Source organism: Stenella coeruleoalba (assembly GCF_951394435.1).
Source record: "Stenella coeruleoalba genome assembly, chromosome: 11".
Taxonomy (NCBI): domain Eukaryota; kingdom Metazoa; phylum Chordata; class Mammalia; order Artiodactyla; family Delphinidae; genus Stenella; species Stenella coeruleoalba.
Window position 1 is genome coordinate 19,757,939 of NC_137157.1, and position 17,679 is coordinate 19,775,617.

At 39.8% G+C, this 17,679-nt stretch overlaps 1 protein-coding gene across 3 annotated transcripts in view; it reads left to right on the forward strand.

Annotated features, from left to right (window-relative positions):
- The window catches only part of WASHC3 (WASH complex subunit 3), a 128,218-nt gene that overhangs the window by 70,984 nt on the left and 39,555 nt on the right, over positions 1-17,679 (forward strand). For all 3 annotated transcript variants that reach the window (XR_013830412.1, XR_013830413.1, XR_013830414.1), the window contains exon 9: positions 15,366-15,475. The gene's annotated coding sequence lies outside the window, so the exon portion shown is untranslated. The remainder of the gene's footprint in view (positions 1-15,365; positions 15,476-17,679) is intronic.

The window sequence follows — 17,679 nt, forward strand, 5'->3', positions numbered from 1 at the left end:
ACAACAATGAGGTAACACCTCACACCCATTAGGATGGTTATTATAAAACAAAATAACAGAAATAGCAAGTGTTGGTGAGGATGTGGAGAAATTGGAACCCTTCTATAATGCTGGTGGGAATGTAGAATTGTGCAGTTGCTGTGGAAAGCAGTATAGCAGTTCCTCAAAAAAAAATTAAGCATATAATTACCATATGATCCAGTGGTTCCACTCCTGGGCATATATCCAAAAGAAGTTAAAGCAAGGACTCAAACAGCATTATTCACAATAGCCCAAAGGTGGAAGCACCTCAGTTGCCCATCCATAGATGAATGGATGAACAAAATGTAGTATATACATACAATGAAATATTATTCAGCCTTAAAGGAAATTCTGTTACAGACTACAACATTGGCAACCCTTGAAGATACGATAAATGAAACAAGCCAGACACAAAAGGACAAATATTGTATGATTCCATATGTATGAGTTACCTGGAGTAGTCAAATTCACAGAGACAGAAAGTATAATGGTAGTTACCATTGGCTTGAGGGAGAGGGGGAATAGGGAGTTATTGTTTAATGGGTACAGAGTTTCAGTTGAAGATGAAAAAGTTCTGGAGATGGATGGTGGCGACGTTTGCTCAACAGTGTGAATGTACCTAATGCCACTGAACTGTACACTTTAAAATGATTAAATGTTAAATTTTATGTATATTTTATCACAATAAAAAACACTATTATGATCATGCAAGAACCTAGGAACCTAATTAGGAAATATAGTTTCCACGAGACTGTCCTTAAAAATCTAATACCCCTCATAGGGGGCACAGATGAGTAAACAAGGTTGCAGTAGAATGTAACAACCAATACCATGTGCTAGATACTGGCTCTAAGTGCTCAGGGCAAAGATTTATTTGTTTGTATAACAAATGACTACTAAGTACTTTTGTTCTGTGCCAGTACTTTTCTAGGTGTCAAGGATATTGCACTGAATAAAACAGACAAATGTCCCCACCTTCATGTAGCTTACCTTCTTATTGGGGTAGAGAGAAACAAGTAAAATGTACTGTATGACAGATGGTAATAGGTGCTTGAAGAAAAATTAAGCAAGGAAAGAGGTTAGCTAGTAGAGAGTGTGGGGAGGGATTCACAATCTAGTGATGGGAAAGACATAAACAGATACTTCTTAAAAATCAAGATGAATGTTCCACAAAGAATATATATGGGACTTCCCTGGTGGCGTGGTGGTTAAGAATCTGCCTGCCAATGCAGGGGACACGGGTTCAAGCCCTGGTCCGGGAAGATCCCACATGCTGTGGAGCAGCTAAGCCCCTGCACCACAACTACCGAGCCTGTGCTCTAGAGCCCATGTGCCACAACTACTGAAGCCCACGTGCCTAGAGCCCATGCTACGCAGCAAGAGAAGCCACCGCAATGAGAAGCCTCGCACCGCAACAACGAGTAGCCCTCGCTCGCCACAACTAGAGAAAAACCCACATGCAGCAACAAAGACCAAGCACAGCCAAAAATAAACAAATAAAATTAATTTATTTAAAAAAATGAATATATATGGAATATTTTATGGATGGACCAAGGAGGGGCATCTAATCTCACCTTGGAGAAGGGAAATATCAGGGAAGTTGTTTAGATAGAGCAGTGTCTGATATGAGTATTAAAGAATGCCATGAAGAGGCATTAATAGAAAGGAGGGGGCAAGATTAGCAGAAGGAGCATCATGTATAAATACCAGGATGTTTGAGACACACTGTGGGGCATCCAAGGAACTGAGTAATTCAGTGTGAGGAGAGAGAGGAGGTGGGCAGATTGGGGCATTATGGGCCATGATGTGGAGTTTGAATTTTATCTGGAAGTCTATGGAGAACTATCAAAAGATATTAAACATGGGGCTTCCCTGGTGGTGCAGTGGTTGAGAGTCCGCCTGCCGATGCAGGGGACACGGGTTCGTCCCCTGGTCTGGGAAGATCCCACATGCCGCGGAGTGGCTGGGCCCGTGAGCCATGGCCGCTAAGCCTGCGCGTCCAGAGCCTGTGCTCCACAACGGGAGAGGCCACAACAGTGAGAAGCCCACGTATCACAAAAAGAAAAAGATATTAAACATGGAAGTGACACACTTGTGTTCTACTTTGGAAAGGTCACTTTTTGTTGCATGGGCCTGACTGGAAGAAACCAAGACCAGAATCAGGGAGGTATGACTAATGAATCCAAAAAGAAATTATAAGATTTAATTAAGGCACTGGCTGTAGGAATAGAGAGAAGACCCATCCGAGAAATGCCTAGGAGCAAATAAATAGTTTGGTGACCAACTGGATATGAGATTTTGAAGGACAGAGACATCAAGGATGATGCCAAGGTTTAAGGCTATGATGACTATGTACCATTCACTAAATTAAGGAGTGCAAAGGAGGACAAATTTAGGGTAAATAATAATTCTATTTAAGATTTGTTTATTTTGGACCACTTGTGGACATCCAAGTGAAGCTGTCCAGTAGAGCACATCTGGAACTTAGAAAAAAACTCTGGGCTGAAGATGCAGATTTGGTAGTATCAGCCTATAGTATATAGATGAAACCATGGACCTGGATGAGATCATGAAGGAAACTTGAGATTCAGAAGAAGAAGACCAAGGAAGGAACCAGAGGGAAAACACCTAACTCATGGGACAGGTGGAGGAAGAGCAACCCAGTACAAAGGCTATTAAGACATAGTCAGAATTAGGAGACGAGGACCCAGAAAGGATGGCATCACAGAAGCCAATATCAAAGAGCTGTTCAAGTGGGAGGGAGCAGCCACCATCAACAAATGCCAGGTAGCACTTATCACACCTTGTTACTTACTTGACTTCCCTGCCAAACTTGAGCTCTGCGAGGGCATCTGTACTTCTTACCTTCATATTTCCAGCTCCGGGTGCACAGCAGATATTTAATAAATATTTTGTTGAATAAACAAAGATCAAAGCTAAAATAATTCATTGGATTTGGTAGCAAATAGGTAACGGGTGACCTTGATGAGAACAATTTTAGGAGAGTGGTGAGGGTGAAGCCATAAAGCAGTGGGTTGAGGTATAAATGGGATATGAGAAAAATAGAAGAATCTTTTCAGAGGTTTGGCTGAGAAGAGGAAAGGATAAAACAACAGCTAGGAGTCAAGTAGGGCAGAAGGGACATGGGAGGGTTTTAGCCATATGAACCTTTTATTTTTTTTTTAGCGGTGGTAGATACCTGAATAGAAAAAGAGGAGAATTGATGGAGGAAGTATGTTCTGAAAGTGGAAAAGACAGAATCTAGACCTTGGGTGGAAGAAAGACATAAACATGTAAATAGTTGAATAAAAGTAAAAGGCTACAAATAGAAACAACTATGCAAGAACTCCTGTTTTTTTGGAGACTGTGGGATTTGAGCTGGGTCTTAAAGTATGTGTTAGGTAGATGGAGAAGCAATGGGAGGGCATTCTACATGAAGGGACTGCCGAGGTAGTGCTTTGTAATAAAAAATAATTTAAAAAGAGCCGCTGGATCTTTTTTAAGCCATGCTTCAAATTTTTCAAACAGGGAAAATTTCAGCTATTGTTTCTTTTAAATATTTTGTCTGTCTCCACCTGCCTCTCCTTACCTTCTGGAACTCCAAGTACACATATGTTAGGCTGCTGGTTGTTGTCCCATAGCTCACTGATGGTCTGTTCATGTACTCCAGTCTTTTAGTCTTTGTGTTTCATTTTGGGTAGCTTCTATTGTGGTCTTCAAATTCACTGATCTTTTCTTCTTGCCATGTCTAATCTGCTGTTAATCTATGCCCCATCCAGTTCACTTTTTTTTTTTTGGTAAGCTTTTTTTTTTTTAATTAATTTATTTATTTTTTGGCTGCATTGGGTCTTCATTTCTGTGTGAGGGCTTTCTCTAGTTGCGGCAAGCAGGGGCCACTCTTCATCGTGGTGCGTGGACCTCTCACTATCGCAGCCTCTCTTGTTGCGGAGCGCAGGCTCAGTAGTTGCGGCTCACGGGCCTAGTTGCTCCGTGGCATGTGGGATCTTCCCAGACCAGGGCTCGAACCCGTGTCCCCTGCATTGACAGGTAGATTCTCAACCACTGTGCCACCAGGGAAGCCCCCAGTTCACTTTTCAACTGTAGAGGTTTTACTTGGGTCTTGTTCATACTCATGCTCATGCTTTCCTCCAACTCCTTGAACATATGGGATATATTTATAGCAGCTGTTTTATGTCTTTGTCTACTAACTCCACTATCTATATCATTTCTAAGTGTGTTTCTATTGATTTTGTCCTCATATTGGATCTTATATTCCTGCTTCTTTGCATGTCTGGTAATTTTTTATTTAATGTCAGACATTGGAAATTTAACTTTTGGAGGGTACTGGATATGTTTGGAATCCTTTAAATATTTTTGTACTTTGCAATAGGATGCAGTTAAATTACTTGGAAACAGTTTGATGTTTTCAAGACTTGCTCTTAAGCTTTGTTTGGTGGGTGCAGAACAGCTTTTAGGGCTAATTTGACCCTTCTATTGAGGCAATATGCTTCTGAAGTCTCCCTCAGTTTCTTATGTGTTTGGAAGCCTTCCTATTCTAGCTAGTGGAAACAAACTATTCCCAGATCTGTGTGTACTCCAAGGATTGATCCACCAGCTCCTTTCCAGTGGTTTCTTCTCCAGTCTTGGTAGTTTCCTAAAATCTATGTGCCAATTATTATTCAACTAAAGACTCAAGGAGAACCTCTGTGTATATCTGGAGCGCTCTCATTGCAGCTGTCTTCTCTCTAGTACTCTGCCCCATGAGGTCTAGCTGCCTTAGCATCCCTGAACTCTGAACTCTGTCGCTCAACTCAGGAAGATCACCAAACCTGCTGGGATCGCTTTCTCTGTGCAGTGGCCTGGGAACTCCTCAGGCAGTAAGCTGAAGCATTCATCAGGCTCATCTTGGGCATTTTTGCTCCTTTTTTCCAGAGATCTCTCTGTCCTGAACTGCCTATTTTCCAGTGTCTGAAAGCGAGTTTCATAGATTTTGACCAATTTTTTAGTTGTTTAAGGAAAAAGGGTACATGTGGTTCCTGTTATTCCACCACGACCATAAGTGGAAGGTCAATGTGTCAACTTTAGGCCCTTAAAGTTAATTATGTTAGCTCCTGGAAATTCAGCTAGCACCTAGAACAGTGCTTAGCACATAGTAGGCATTCAATAATTTTTTTTTAATGAATGAGATCCTGTTTCCTCCCAACATTGTCCTCAATGAACTTTTCCCTTTTAATTCAAACCATTTTCCTAGTATGCCAAAAACATTATTGATTCTCTCCTCCGAAATACAGACTATCCTTTTCTATATTCATCTTGGTATAGCTAACATTCATCCATATCATTTCTAAAATGTTTAGGAAAAAAATAAAAGATCCTAAGAGAGGGCCTACATAAACCATAAGTGCCTCTAGTTAACTTCACCTCCTGGTAACTCCTTGAGCAAAATTTCTAATCAGTTGTGTACCCACCAAATGGTGATCTAATCCAATGGAGTAAATTCTCCTCAGAGGAAATGCTTCATATGCCTCATCTGCCAAAATAATTTAGCCGGGCCCTGGTCTAGCTCTGTAATTTATGGCCCGAAGGGTAGGAAGTGCCAAAAAATGGCTAGTATTGGCACATTGACTCTGTTACTTCGAGGCTACCAGGCTAAGTGCTAAAAACAAATGTCTTGAGTGAAATCTTCTCCTAAACCAGGTCCTCTTTTAGAAGGAGAAAGTAAATTAAGTTCAAAGCTATTAACTGTATTAGTACGTAGTGGGCATTTGGGCTTCTTCCATCATCCCTACAGCTGGGCTTCTTTCATCTCTATTAGCCCATTTGCCCTTTGAAAAGTAGCATGACATGACAAGAGTGGAACTACATATAACATTCCAGCACTAAGAGGAAAAAAATCCTTTTTTCCCCCATTTTTTATAAATCAGATGTGGAATTAAATGGAAATACCTTTTTAAGTGAAAATAATTTTGGGGGGTAAAATATTCTCCCCAAATTAGAATGGAATATGGTGTCAGGTGAGAGTGCCACCTAACAAGCCACAGCGTATGTGACTTATTACTGCTGCTTTTAAAGGGAGCATTTCCCAACTTATTGCCCTTGTTCTACATCTGTTTTTCACTCTGGAATAATGAATATGGATCCTTTAAGTCCTAGAAGAAATTGGCACCACTTAAAGTAATTTTGCTGACAGTCCCAGCCTCCTAGGGCTTATCACTAGCAAGATAGATTCATGCCTAGAAGAATGGTAAGTTTGAAAGGGTTTTGGATATTTCTTTTCGGATTTTGATGGAAAGAGCAATGGGTCTGTTTACTTAGGCTCACTGTTGAGTCAAAATTAAGCCACAGGGGCTTCCCTGGTGGCGCAGTGGTTAAGAATCTGCCTGCCAGTGCAGGGGACATGGGTTCGAGCCCTGGGCCAGGAAGATCCCACATGCCATGGAGCAACTAAGCCCGTGTGCCACAACTACTGAGCCTGCGCTCTAGAGCCCGTGAGCCACAGCTACTGAGCCCTCATGCCACAGCTACTGAGCCCTCGTGCCACAACTACTGAAGCCCACGCACCTAGAGCCCATGCTCCGCAACAAAAGAAGCCACCACGATAAGAAGCCCGCGCACCGCAACAAAGAGTAGCCCCCACTCGCCACAACCAGAGAAAAGCCTGCGCACAGCAATGAAGCCCCAACGCAGCCAAAAATAAAAAAAATAATAAATTAAATTAATGAGTTAAAAAAAAAATTAAGCCACAAATCTATTTCCTGATTTTTCTGGAGGATAATATGTTAATATTTGAAAAATTTCTTCTGTATGAGCTATCAAGTCAAAAAGTATTTCTCATATACACAAGCCTCATAATAGCCATACATTTCTAGAAGTCCATGCCTCTCTTCAAACTACTCCCTTTAGACATTAGAATCTGAATGGGAAAAAAAGTAATTTCATAGAGTTTCTTTCCTTTAAGTAAAAGAATTTAGGGCTTTCCCTGGCGGTCCAGTGGTTAGGACTCAGCACTTTCACTGCCATGGGTCTGGGTTCAATCCCCAGTTGGGGAACTGAGATCCCGAAAGCCATGTGGTGCAGCCAAAAAAAAAAAAAAAAAAAGAATTATTTTAAAAATTATGGAATACTCTGCCCAAACAGGGCAATAAAGCAATGAAAGTAGTAGCAAAACAAAGCTCTTTAAAAATTAATTATTAGGTGGAAATATAGTTTCATTTTACAGATGAAAAGTTCTGAAACATTTTGACCACAGCTTGTGAGGTGAAGAAGGGGAGGTAACATGAGAATGAGAGGGCTGAGTTTAATTTATTTTCCCCTCATTTTGTTTGCACTAGTAATTTGAGGGAAGAGTTTTTCAATGCTGGCTGTAATTATTAGGCCAAGAGATTTTAGTTGACGTAAGGTTGCAACATTCAGTATGCAGGAAAAACAGAACAAATCAAAGTCAAAATAAGTTTCTCCTCCTGGAGCTATTAGATGAGTGGGAACAGCTTGTACACTAATTGCACAGATGAAGTCATCTTTGTTGTACCAATATTAAAGGCTTGACATAAGAATCTTTCAGTTCCATCTCGCTCTGCTGTGTAATGTTAGTGACAGGTATTTAAGAACTGCCTGTTCTGTCCAAAAGGTCCAGTGACTACTGAGTACTATCCAGAGTGTCTATGTACATAGTTAACACTGCTCCCAACTGCTTTGAAGCACAGCAGAACGTCCATGTGGCAGGCACAACTCAGGTTGTAAGTCTCCCCTTTGGATTTCATAGTCATCATTTAACTTTTGAAAAAAACAATTTTTTCTCACACTTCAAAGGCAGTGAATAAGATTTTGCTTTTTTTTTTTAAGAGGCCACTTTTATTTAAAAACAAACCTACTTGCTTCCTAAATGCAAAGGGACTTACAAAACAAGTAAAATATTTTACATGATGTCTCAGAACCTTAAGTTTATTTTCTTTGTATAATCAGTTCCATTTGGTGGAGATTCCTTGATGTTATTTCACATTCTGTTAAGTGCTAACACACACCAAATTTATAGAATGATAAGGGGTTGTTGGTGTGAAGCAGGAAGGTTCTGCAAAATTAGGCTAAAGTTCAGTATTATGATCAAATGTTTACAATTTCCATTAACCCACAAGGAAAAAAAAAAAATTGGAAGCCCTGCAGTTGAATTCAGGAATGCCCTTTCTGAACAGTTACTTGCTGTTCACCAATGTGAAAGCAAAATGATCCTTCAAGTACTCTGGTTTGAGAATTTGCAATTGTTATTTGGTGTTCTAATAGAAGAGATATTGGCTCCAAGCTTTGCAAGAGAGGGGTATTTTGCAGTAACCTCTTCTTTAGAAAGGTTGAGTCTATTTAAATATGTCAGACTACAACTTGCCATGATATGAAAGATACTAATATGACACCTTCTCTGCTCCTTATCTTTCTTGCTTTTTAATAACCCCAAGTAATGAACCCTTTCAAATTTTTTATATATATAATTTTTATAATATGCAAACTGTACAGAACACCATGGCCATTAAAATAAGCTTACAGGTGCACTAATCTCCCTGGAAACATTGAAAGGCAGATAAACAATTCTGGACAATAGACATGAATACATTAACCTGTTTGAATTTCTTCCTAGCACACATGTTGACAGCTTCCCTACAAGAGAAAGGTTCAGAAAAATCAGAGGAGATAGAAATATTTTATTCTTGCAATAGAAAATAACACTGAACTTTCTATAGTAGTTCTGTCCAATAGAATAATATAAGCTACATAAAATTATTTTAAATTTTCTAGTAGCCTCATTTCAAAAAGTATACTTTAATAATACATTTTATTTAGTCTAATAAATCTAAAAACATTATCAACATATAACCAATACAAAAAGTATTTATGAGATATTTTATGTTATTTTTCTCATACTAAGTCTTTGAAATCTGGTGTGTATTTTATACTCACAGAAAATCTGAATTTGGACCAGTCACATGTCAAATGCTTAATAGCTACACACGCCTAGTGACTACGGTGTTGGACAGAGCAAGCCTATAGCGTAGTACATATTCGCTGTATTTAAAACAAGAAATAGAGTCTCTTCAATGGAGATCTCTTGCAGATTTTCCTTGAACTTTTCTGAAGCTCCATTGCCCCCCAAGGACTTGACATATTCCTGTCCAGAATAATTGCGCCTCAGGGTGCTCTGTATGCTATAAGGAACCAGGTCAACCTGAAGCTGGTGGTATTTTGTTGGGTTTCTGTGCGAGGGTTTTCTCTAGTTGCGGCAAGTGGGGGCCACTCTTCATCGCGGTGAGCGGGCCTCTCACTATCGCGGCCTCTCTTGTTGCGGAGCACAGGCTCCAGACGCGCAGGCTCAGTAATTGTGGCTCACGGGCCTAGTTGCTCCGCAGCATGTGGGATCTTCCCAGACTAGGGCTCGAACCCGTGTTCCCTGCATTGGCAGGCAGATTCTCAACCACTGCGCCACCAGGGAAGCCCCAAGTAGAAGTTTTTGTAAAGGTGTACTTGAAAGCTATTTGAAAATAAGGATGAACAGTTTTTAATATAGTCATGTCAAGAAGGGACTAAAAATAAGGTGTTGACCTTTTAACTTCTTTTTGTGAGCTGAGTCCACATAAGCCCTCATTTTGTGAGTATTTGTTATCCCTTTAGTGTTTTTCAGGGCAGTTTCCCATTCATGCTTTTTACAGCAGAGCTATCAACAATTCACTCTCACATCTCAGCATGTCCCAAGTCAAACTCATCACCATCTCTTTAAATCTGTTCTTTTGGACTCTTCTAGTTCGTTCTGGAAAGGACATCACTTGGAGTTATACCCAACGTGTTCTTCTCCATTGCTCCTGACAACAAATAAGTTGCCATATCCTCTTATTTACCTCTACAGTGTCTCGGACAATCATTCCCACTCTGCTATTCTCACTGACAACATCCTAGTTCAGGCCCGTGTTGCCTCCCATATACCCTTGGAATCACCTCCAGTCCTGTTTCCCTTTAACTCCTAGATTCCAACATTTATCAAGATTTCTAAAGCCGAGCTCAAAGCATGTCACCTCCCAGCTCAAAAACCCTCAGTTCCTCCCCATTACCTAATAAAGTCCAAATTCTTTAGCCTGACATTCAAAGCCCACCCATGCTCTGACCCCAATATAATGTTATAATGTTGTCTCCTTACTCCCCTACACATACTACAGCCAAAATATACTAATTGTCCCCCCAATACGCCCTGCCCATCCTAGCATCTGGCCTTTGTCTGTGGTGTTTTTGTCTCTTCTTACTTCCCTGACTGCTTGCTGATTGAAATATGACCCCATCCTTCAAGTCCCAGTCAAAACCACTACCTCTTCCATGAAGTCCTTCTGGATTTTCCAGCAGGAAATAATCTTTTGGTCCTTGTGTATACTTTTTTTGTATTTTTATTCTGGTCCTTACTACAGCTTACATTGTAAACCTGTTTGTGTGTGTATGTGTGTCAATATCTTGTATATTCTCAGATTATAAAGTTCATTTCATTGATGAACAGATATTTATTGAGTACCTACTAGGTGCTAGTGCAATACAGAAAACAGAGAGCAAGCTGGACATAGAGTATCCATTTTGAACGACCATCCTACAGCACCTAGCATGTATGTTGCACTTTGTAAGCACTCAATGATTCCTTGTCGAATACATGACTAAATTCCTAATTTTACTGAAAAATGCATTTCCAGAAAGTTTTATTTTCAGACCAGAAAAGTAAGACTAGGAATTAAATTGAAAAGGCTTCAGAGAGGCTGAACTAGGAGTTCACAACATATATGTGTTTGTCTCTTGCACAGTTTAGCCATGGAGACCCTGGCAAGCCCTCACACAGAGTCCTTTGCTCTCTGTTTACATACATCTTTAACAATAATAATCATGACAACAACCACAGCGAGCTTGAGTATTTGTTTTCCAAGCTTGTTTCAGATGAGAAGCAGCAAATTAGGAGCAGGGAGTAGAAATGGCACAATCAGTCACACTGGCATCAGTGAGACTGACAGTCCAGCAGCAAGGGATGACCCAAAAAGGCTAAAAAACAAAACAACAATTAAAAAAAAAAACCCAGCAATCTGCAGCCATTTAGAATAGGGACAAACAGTTCTGCATACCTCCAAAGGGCCGTAGGGCTTCTCAGTGTTATAGCACAATAGTACTTTTAATGACAGCCTCAAGTCATCAAGCTGGTTATGTTTATAATGCACTATTTTAGAAGGCAGGGAAGATTAATATATTGGAAATGTTTCCATTCAAGATAATTAAAACTCAGCCATCTATTAAACTCACTTATCCAGAACGACTCTCTCCGACCCCCACCCGCAGGCTCTGGAGCCAGGATTTTATTGTACTTCCTCGCATTACTTGATTCATTTGCCTCAGAACATTCGTTGGCTCTTGCATCTAGTTCAATTTTCATTCAATAAGTTTTATTCCCATTCTATTTGCACACTCTGCAAGGGCCAGTGGAGGACACAAAAGATTTGAAAAGTCTAGACCCTAGGCTTGTCTTGGAGATGCTCAAGGTCTTGTTGAGGAGATAAGACCTACATCCTTGAACCAACATAAGGACACGATAGAGAAATGCAAATAAGTGTATTGTGAAACAAACTTTGCAATGAAGGGTCATTTGGGACTTGATCCTTCTTGACTAGAGCTAATCAAGATTTCTTAGATATGAGACTCTGAGCCAGAAATGGAAGATTTAGGGTAAAGAAAACAGCACAAAGAGGAACGCAGACCAGAGGCAAGAGAGTAAATTGTGTGCTGGCGATTGTCAAGAGCCCACCTGGCAGACTGAGGCTGAGGGCCCTGCTTGGGAATAATATGAGATAAGTTTGAAGCATTCCACCATTTTGTACAAATCCCTGTCATCTTTCTAAAATCACGTCTTAGTCTGCTCAGGCTGCCATAACAAAATACCATAGACTGGGTGGCTTAAACAAAAAAATTTATTCTCACAGTTCTAGAGGCTGGGAAGTCCAAGATCAAGGTAGAAGCCAATTTGGATTCTGGTGAGGGCTGCTTCCTGCCTTGCAGACAGCCACGTTCGGGCTGTGTCCTTACATGGGGCAGAGAGAGAAAGCTCTCTGGTGTCTCTTCCTATAAGGACACTAATCCCATCATGAAGTGCCCACCCTCATGACCTCATCTAACTCTAATTACCTCCCCAAAGCCCCATCTCCAAATACCATCACATTGGAGGTTAGGCCTTAAACATATGAATTTGGCAAGGGTAGGGGGTTGTAGATGGGGACCCAACATTCGGTCCAAAATAGGTCATATGAATGTAAATCCCTGCATCGTTTAATTTTTTTTGGGGGGGGGGCTGCATTGGGTCTTCGTTGCTGCGTGCGGGCTTTCTCTAGTTGTGGTGAGTGGGGGCTACTCTTCATTGCAGTGCGCGAGCTTCCATTGTGGTGGCTTCTCTTGTTGCGGAGCATGGACTCTAGGCGTGCAGGCTCAGTAGTTGTGGCTCGTGGGCTCTAGAGCGCAGGCTCAGTAGTTGTGGCCCACAGGGCTTAGTTGCTCCACGGCATGTGGGATCTTCCCAGACCAGGGATCGAACCCGTGTCCCCTGCATTGGCAGGCAGATTCTTAACCACTGCACCACCAGGGAAGTCCCCCTGCATCTTTTGAAAAGCTCAAAAAATGAAGTTTGATATACAGATTGGTATTTGTCTTCACTCATGTCATTTTACTCGAGAGTTTACATAACAGCTAGTTGCAAGCTACAAAACTGACTTGATTTGCTTTCTCTACATTCATTTTCCAAAAAAAAAAAAAAGAAGAAAGAAAACCGGAAATGTTAAGTTCTCCTTTGGTTAGAAGCTCTGGAAGTATTCTACTTTTAGAAGACGTCATCCAGTGTATCTGAAGCTTTGGATGATGGTTAACAGATTGATGAGTAATTGCATATAAACACAAACAATGGGCTGAAACTTTCTACAGCTTGTTAACTGGTAAAGACTGGAGATTTATCAGCCTGTTAAAACGAGGTTCTGATAACTGTGCTTTTACCTTTCTCACTAGACTATAAACTCTGGGAGGATGGGGTACGTGTTTTCCCCAGCATCTAGACCATCACCTACCACAGAAATGGGACTTAGTGTTAAGTGAAAAACTAAATAAATGATTGGATGCAAGACAAATTAATTTGTTAACATTTGACTAAAGTAAACATATATTTCTCAGAATTAACTTAGCCTGAATTGGCTGAGATGCTTATGACTGGTGGATTATGCCTATTTAACAAATTAAAAGCAAACCACAAAATCAAGGATTTTAAACTAATTTTTTCCCAGACATGTTCGTTGTAAATCCAATACACGTACTCTGTTGAACTGGCTGCTTTGTGTAATTGAGAGCCAATTTCAATGTTCACATGACAATGAAAACCTCAAGCTTAAATTTATTAATACGTTGCTTTGGCAGAACACCAGGCCTCTTAATAGCAAAATATGGAGAGAAAGGATATTAGTCTCCAAAGACTTGAGTTTGATTTTGAAAATAAACTGATGTTGTTCTTTAAAGATCATTCATAAGGAGACATAACTGTGGAGATGTGGACTATAAAGAAATTTAAATGAAAAATAATTCAAAGTACAGAGAATCAGAGTTTCAGCATGGTATTTGGTTGGAAGGCCCAGGGATCAAAATATTTAAGTGTTTTAGGTCCCACCTTAGCAATTCAAATCCTGAATAGTTGCTAATGCATCGATCTGATAACTCCTAATCTAGACATACTTAACAAATAATTTGCCAAACACACTAGGATATGGAACAGAAGAACTACATATTCAACCAGGTGGACCCCAGAAAAGGAGACTTCATCATTTCTAATAACCGTGGTTGCCATTTATTTAGCACATACCAGGTATCTGTCTAGCACTATGTCAAGTGACGTACAGATTTATCTCATCCTTACAAAACCCCCATTGAGCAGATGAGGAAACTAAGGCTTAAAAATATGTTAAATAAATTACCCCTTAATTGATTACTCCGAATCAACAAGCCTGTAAATGGCAAAGGCACGATTTTAGCCTTTGCTATTGACCACTCCGTTTTGTTCCACTGCTCCTCAAAAGATGGTCCGTGAACTGGCAACATGAACATCACCTGGGAACTTGCTGGAACTCAGTCCTGAACTCCACACAGGCTTACTGAATCAGAATCACTGGCTGTGGGACCTAGGAATCTGTTTTAACCAGCTCTCCGGGAGATTCTAATGCACACTGAATTTTGAGAAGTACATCTCTATTCTACTCTATTTCTCCAAACTTTAGCAAATATTTATATTTCACTTTTCCAGTTCAGTTTCTTACAAAACCCAGAAAATTAATATCACATTCCTTTCTTTGTTTGAATTATGTGAACAATAGTCACTAGACTAGAAACCTTAATTCCTACAAATAGAATATATAAAATGAGCCCCAAGGAAAACAACCCAATGGCATTATTATCCATCTAAAATATGAACAAGGGCTACAGTGATTGGAATTCTTTCAAGACCTGACTACACATATTGGTTTAGGATTAAAACAGTAACCACTTAGCTCATTCTAAGCTTTAACAGATAAAACAGATCTTTAATATAAGCTCAGAAAGAGTATCTTGCCAAGAGGGCAAGAGTAACCATCCGGTGTGCTGTGACAAAAGTGAAATATAATATATGTAAAGGGCAATCAGAATTCCAATCTATTGCTATGAATGATTGTCTTGCCAGGTAATGAAATGTATTGACATTACTGCTGAGCTGTCATTGGCATGTTATACAGACATTGAGATTTTCTAAGCAAAGTTACTGGAAGTCATTCAAATATTTATAATGGTGTAATGGGTGAAATGGAGACTTTCTCTTTCAAAAAAAATTTTGTTCCAAATTCCTTGATGAGAAAATATTTGGAATAAAGCACAATAGATTTATATACAGACTTATATGGCTGAAATTGATTTTTGTTTCCCTGGGAATTTAAGAATCTTTTTAATAGTTGAGAGCTGGTGTACAGCTGCAGGAGGTTGGCTTAATACGGAGCCAATATTTATGCTTTCTTGATAGAACAAATGAGAGTTCTTGCTCTGTTTTCTATCTTACTTTTGTTGAAAGCCTGGCAACACTGGGATATAATACTTGCTTCTTCAAAATGTTTCTAAGTTGTTCACTGTTTTGTATTTAATCTTGAAGCTGCTTTATTTATAATATTATTAAACCTCAAAGAAACACATGGTGGAAGAGAATGGAGAAATTCTGTGATTTCACTGTTTTATTCTTCTTTAATAGAATTTATGTGAAACCGAAAATCGTTCATGTTTTTGTTTTTATTTTCAAGGAGTGTGTCCATGCCTTGCAACAGGATGCCTTACACAGATGAGTAAATCACAGTACACAATAAATTTTATGGCTGAAGAAATTATTTCTGTGGAAATCTCCCTCTAACAGGTGAGTGAAGATTTATGTAGATATTTGTTATCTCTATATCTAAATAAAGCAAGCACAGTCTTGAAAAAATACAAACATATTTTTGTCCAAATGCAGATCCAGCACAATTGCAGCCAGTACCCTCTACTTCATAATAATTTCTAGGTTTTCTCTAGCCTTACATATTTATTCCTACTGCTTACCATTTGCCTACTATATTGAGGATCTACTAAAGGCCAGTATTATGCTTGTGTTTTACCTGGATATCATATGTACAGGTGCAGTACTCTGACATATGGTAAGCACTCAAGCAAATATTATTATCTACATACAACTGCTGAAAACAAAATTTGCCGGTAGACAAAGTAATTGATGCTTCTTGGATCCTAGGTCTCACTAGCAGAGTTTTGACATCAGATAATACCATCTTTTAGCATGCATAGCAGGAATCCAACTGGTCAGTGTAATGTAGTGGTTAAAATCATGGACACTGGCACCAGACAACCTTGGTTCCAGTCCGTGTTCTACTGCTTATTACCTACGTGACCTTGAACCAGACGTTCAGCTTCCTATGCCCCTGTTTCTTATCTCGTAGAACGGTTGTACAGATTAACTCAGAGAGTGCTTGGAAAAGTGTTTGGTGTGGGGTAGGTGGACAATATATGGTAGCCATCGTTGTTATTCTCTGGGCCCATTTCATCACCTGTAAATGGATGCAATAAACAAGCAGACCTTATGGAATTTCTGTTATGCGGAAGTCTAGAGGTTCCATAACGTCAAGAACCATGTATGTCTTTTCACTATTGGATCCTAGCACATAGCATAGATTCCTGGCATACAAATAAAAATTTAAGTGAATGAATAAATGAAATAAATAAACATATATAAATATATATATATATAAAGCATTCGGCACAGTGCCTGACACATAGCAAGTGTTCAATAAATGAGGGCTGTTTTAAGTATGCTTAACTATCTTGTGGACTCCCTTAATACAGTTTAGTTCAAGCCAGACCTCTGTCCATAATACTGGGAAATTTTCAGTGGGAAGTCTTCACTCCCTGGAACTAAGACCTCCAGGAAGCTCTACCCAGTGGCGTTATGGAATAGCTCCTTATGCCTTGACTAGAAAGGAGTTAGTGGTAACGGCATTGGGCCAGAAATCCAGGTCAAGTCCTGGCTTGACGATTTCATAGTTGTGTGGCCTTCACCAAGTCATTTCACCTATTTGAGTCTGTCCCTCAATTGTAAGATAAATGGTTTGGATTGAAAGATCCTCTTCTAATTCTGGATCTCTGTAATTTCAGAAATTATATCATAACTCTTTGTTCCTGAATTGTGAACAATTTTTATGACTTATCTCTCACGTATGTAGCATGCCTATTATACACACACATACACACACACACACAATGTGTATATATGAGTCAGCAATGCCTGCTGTGAATTTTTCATCCAGTACAGGAACTCCTCTTCTGGAACAATGAATTCCTCTCTCCATTTGTACCTTTCTTGTGATGCCTGGTTGTGAATTAGACATTTAGATTGGCATCCATATTAGATTAGAACTGAGAAATGTTCTAAAAGGAAGCCTTGATTAAGAAAAATTAATGACTTATTTTGTCCATTCCAGCCCAATGTAATTTTCCTCTCCATACTTATCCAGTTTTCTTGTTTGTGCCAATTATATGCCAGATTTTGAACCTGAGTCTCTGTCATCAGAGTCAATGAACTCTCTACTCTACACTGTCTTTCAAACAGCTGCTTGCCTTGTCAAATCCCATCAGTCTAAACATCTCCCTGGAAGCAGATCTGTTTATTATGTTTATTTTAATTCCACCCTTCCAAACACACACACACAGTTGTGAACATAATAGGTGCACAGTAATGTATGTTGAGTAAATGGAAGATAAAAAGGACACACTGGGCCTTCTCCAGTTTTGTGGCCTCATTTCTCTCCTAGAATCTTTTTTGGATCAAAACAGGAAGTGGTAAGGTTGTCACATGAATACAAATCACTGAGTTGTGACAAGTGCCAAACTGGCTCTAAGGCATCAAGGAAGTCAAAGCTTAGTCCTCTCTGTTTCTTTCCCAGCGTTCACAGGCCTGAACATCAATCACCCCATCCTATGCAGCCTCTGTAGACAGCCGCCTGGTTAGCCTGGCCCTAACCAGGCCCAGGGATCCCTGAACTTTCGTATTCTACACCAAAGAGTTTTTGCTGC